We start from the raw sequence: 4410 nt of genomic DNA, 5'->3' as shown, positions 1-4410 counted from the left end.
TCCCTGGTGGCACAATGGATAAGAATTGGCCTGCCAATGCAGGGGACACAGTTTCCATCCCTGCTCTGGGAAGATTCCACTTGCCACCGACCAACTAAGCCCAAGCTTCCAGATCCAGGGAGCCTCAACTGCTGAGCCCAGGTGCGGCACCCAGGGAAGCCTGTGGGCTTAGAGTGTGCTCGGCGACAAGAGAAGCACTGCAAGCAGCAGCCCGCACAAAGCTATGAAGACCCAACGCAGCCAAATACAAAGAAATAATTTTTTAAAGAGCAACTTAAGACTTGACCAAAATCTGCAAAGCAGGTCGGGAAGACTTCACAGTCTACAGTAAAATGGAATGACCTGTCCCCATGTACCCTTTCTGTATCTCATACACACAGTATACATGCCTCTTTAGGTCCTTTCTACTGCATCTCACACTCCCTTAAGCTTTTCACCCCAACTCAGACAGAACCGGACTTCTTCTGTTTTCTTAATCTATACTCTTTGATCTGTTGGAACTAAAGAGAAAATGTCCTCTCTCATTATTCCTTGATAAACTTTTGTCTAAACTTTCAGTAAATGTGTCACAAAAAGAGAAAGGAAGACTGACTTTATTTTTTAATGAGACAAGGGAGTTGATTGTTTTGTCTTCCTAATTTTCTATTTCTTCATGATTATTAGCTTTCCATGCTTTCTAAGACGCAAGACACATATTCCAACCTCCTTGTTAGCGTAAGAGCAGTTTTGTTTTTCATCTGAAGGATCACACAGTGTCTGATTTTTACACTCCAGAAAACTAGAGATGACATGATTATCTTCAGTTCCTGAAATTAAGCAGATATATAAACATATAAGCTAAAACAGGGGGCCACACTGATTTGCAGATATTTCACAAAGTTCTAGCAGAGTTTGCAAATATAAAGACTTGTGGAATTACCAGTAACAATGACCCATGGGAACAAAATAATTTTTAATTAGATTTTAAAAATACAGTTCAGAAGGAACAGACTGATACTATATGTCTCCTGACTACGTATAGAAGACTGATCACCCTCCCTTTGGACTGAATACGCTCAGCAACATAGGATGATCCCAGGAGAATGGCCAATAGTGGACATTCTAAAAGATCATGCCATGCTGGGTGTCCTGCCATTCCAGGCAAGTGAGGACAACAGGAAGTGAAGAAGTGAGGAGTCTCAGGAGGAACCACTCCATTCCTAATTGAAATGCACATCAACTTCCTCTGTCCTCCACTTTCAGCTGCCTCCCCCAGGGATCATTTTGGAATACAATATCAACATTGCTCCAAATCACTTTTTACTAAGCTCCTTTTCCTCTGCCAAAATCTTCCTCCTAATTACTTAGCTTTAGAACACTTACTGTATGCAACTTATAAACTTCCTCATATGTACAAGACCAGGAAAAATAGAGAAAAGCAAAGTGAATGCAAGAAGAGTAGACAGGAGAAGGAGAGGGAGAGGAGGAAAAAGAAAAAGAGAATGATGGTTTCTGGCATTGCCTTTGTCCTCCACTAATACACAATGTTTGTTGTCACCATGCCCAGAATACAACATGCCTGCCAGAAAGAGGAGAGAAGGAGAAGTACCCTTGAAGTAGTTGCCTATTCACATAACCACAACTGTCATACTCTTTGGTAGGTCCCACAGTGTTTATCTTCAGCCACAAGCTTTCTCCTCATTTCGTATCTCCACTTTTCTGTCTACTAGATTATTTCCACTTGGATATCTTACTGTCACTTCAAAGTAACCATTTCTAAAATCATTTTAACCGGCTTCCTTCCCAACCAGCTCCCTGTCCCTGCATTTTCATTGCTATTAATGGCCCCAAAACTTTCTAAATCACTCAGTCCAATCCCCAGTGCCAACATTGATGCTTCTCCCACTTCTTACCTTTGTACCATCTGTTTCCATTTTCCTGATACTATTTCTCTCCTCCATCCCTTGATTTCCATTCTTAGTCCTATCAACCCCTTATCATTTTATGGGCACTTGAAGTTCTAAAGATGAACAATAAAGTCACATTTTTTTTCCTGAGTTCTTCCTGACTGAGGATATTCTGAACTGAAAGGAAAAATTACTAAAGGGAATCAACTAAAGAAGAGGTAAAAACTGCAGTAATGATAATAATAATAGTTAACATTTGTTAAGTGCTGTCAAGTACTTCTTAAAGGTCCTTTACATAGATTTAAGGACATTTAAGACACACAGTAGGAGTCTGTGAAATGGACCCCATTTGTACCTTCCTTAAGATAGGCAGAAAAATGCAGCAGTGTTAGAGAAATTTGTATGGTGTACTGGGAGTCAGAAGACCCTGGATTGAAGGTCTCAAAGTCATTCTTTTTAAGATTTCCCCTTGGATATAAGATTCTACCTCATAGCTGAAATAAGTAATTTGGTATCAAAAAGAAAGGGAATTTTAGAATTCTCCAAATTCTATTCTATTCTCAAGGGGTTATCTGTAAAGAAACAATGATTCAATCATTCAAAACATTCACTGAGCACCAACTGACTACCATTGGTGATGGATGGTTTTTGTGTCATTTCACAGAATTCTCATCTGTGTCAGCTCCTCCCATATTATGTGGGAAACTCTTCCCTTTTTATGGCTAAAGCCTTACCTGCAGCAGATAAGAGGCCAGAGAAAAGAAGAGCCAAGAAAAGGTAATGAATCTTCATAGTAAGGCAGCTTGGAAACAACTGTCTTAAAAAGACAAACCAATATAATGGAGATGATTCTAGAATCAGTATTCCTGTACTTAGAAATCTTTACACAAGAGCAGGACCGTACATGTCTAGGTCTCAGATGTGTGGGGAAGCCAACTCCCCACAGCCCCTGTGTACTTCCTATTTGTTTAGATCACATTATGACATGGGTAAGCCCTTATTACATCTTTAGAACACTTCTTGCTCATAAGCACCCCTCCACACTGTCTCAGTGACCCACCATTAGGATCTGACTGTGGGGCCTCATCACTTAGCAGATCTCTATTTTGATGGCCCCCAGCAAGGCAGCACCATCTTTCTGGACACCTATTCCACTCCCTCCACACAGGAACAGTGTTTCCCTTAGTCTATACATCATTCCTAGTCTAATGGCCTGTTCACAAAGATCGTTATTGCCTGGAACACTCACATAAGGTCATTAAGTAAACCTGAAACTTCAAGACTTTAACTCAACTTTCTCTCCTCCTAAGTCTAACAAACATTGTTGAAGATTGTTCTGAGTTTATGCTAATATTTCACTTTTACTTGCCTCCAACTAGGCCCTGAGGGTAGCCTATGTGTTAAGCATGACACCCACTTTCTGTGGACTATCTTCTCTGACCCTATACCTACAGAGCATCTTATCACAGTAATGTTCACAGAAATTTGCTGAACTGTTGAACTGACAGCCTAACTTTTTTCTTTTGTTACTCTTTTATTGAGTCTCCTCATCTCAATAGGGTGTATAGATCAGAACTAAACCCAGTTTCATTTTTTTTTTACACATACTTAAAATCTCCCCCCTTTTTTTTCCTGAAAATATTGAGCCATCACTTGTGTATCCCTTCATCTCACCTTTAGCCCATGTTAGAATCTCTATCTCCATCCTTTCTTTTCAGAAGTGATATCACTCTTTGCTTCAACTGTAATCTGTGTGTGTGTGAGTCGCTCAGTTGTGTCCAACTCTTTGTGACCCCATGGACTATAGAGTCCTTGAAATTCTCCTGGCCAGAATACTGGAGTGGGTAGCCTATCCCTTCTCCAGTGGATCTTTCCAACCCAGGAATTAAACCAGGGTCTCCTGCATTGCAGGCGGATTCTTTACCAACTGAGCTATCAGGGAAGCCCTTCCTTCAAAATCTATGTCATCTTCCTAGGCTCTTTCTCTCCCATCTTTTTCTACTATTTTCCTCAGGTAGGCCACAGCTGCTAATAGATTGATATCATCTTGGATCACAATCATTTTAAATATTCCCAAAAATGAATGGAGAAGTTATATTTGGGCATATATGGCTAACGTAAACCATAGTACAACATTAGAGTCTGTTTGACACAAAGAATTAATGATGAATCCTTCAAATAGGTTATGATTTTATATTTTTATATCTTTCTAAAAATAATTTAAGGCAGCTTACTTAATATACACATAATAGATTAAAAATGAGCAGATTATAAAATTAGGTTGATTTCATAGCTAGAAACTCCTCTGAGAATTTAATAAAATACAGGCTCTCTCCATCTTGAAAAAAGAAAACCTCCAGACATATATCCATAAAAGTCTGTATACAATTTAAGAATTTCACAGGCTTCCCCATCTCTAGCCAATGCCTTAAGAATATGTGATCCCAAGTTGAGGATCTGTGCTGTAGAAGAAATCATATAAAGGAAGAAATAAAAAATCTAAGAGACCAAAACTTGGGACAAT

The 4410-nt window shown here is 39.4% G+C and overlaps 1 long non-coding RNA gene across 1 annotated transcript; it reads right to left on the bottom strand.

The window, feature by feature from the left end:
- Positions 1–577: 577 nt before the first annotated feature.
- On the bottom strand, positions 578–2851 carry LOC110147747 (uncharacterized). The gene is made up of 2 exons (XR_002316958.2): positions 2621–2851; positions 578–806 (listed from the first exon to the last, which is right to left on the bottom strand). It is a non-coding gene; the product is annotated as an uncharacterized lncRNA (long non-coding RNA).
- Between the last annotated feature and the right edge of the window lie 1559 nt (positions 2852–4410).

This window comes from Odocoileus virginianus, chromosome 1, assembly GCF_023699985.2.
Source record: "Odocoileus virginianus isolate 20LAN1187 ecotype Illinois chromosome 1, Ovbor_1.2, whole genome shotgun sequence".
Taxonomy (NCBI): domain Eukaryota; kingdom Metazoa; phylum Chordata; class Mammalia; order Artiodactyla; family Cervidae; genus Odocoileus; species Odocoileus virginianus.
Note: the sequence above shows the minus strand (reverse complement) of the source record. Positions and strands in the feature narration are given on the sequence as shown.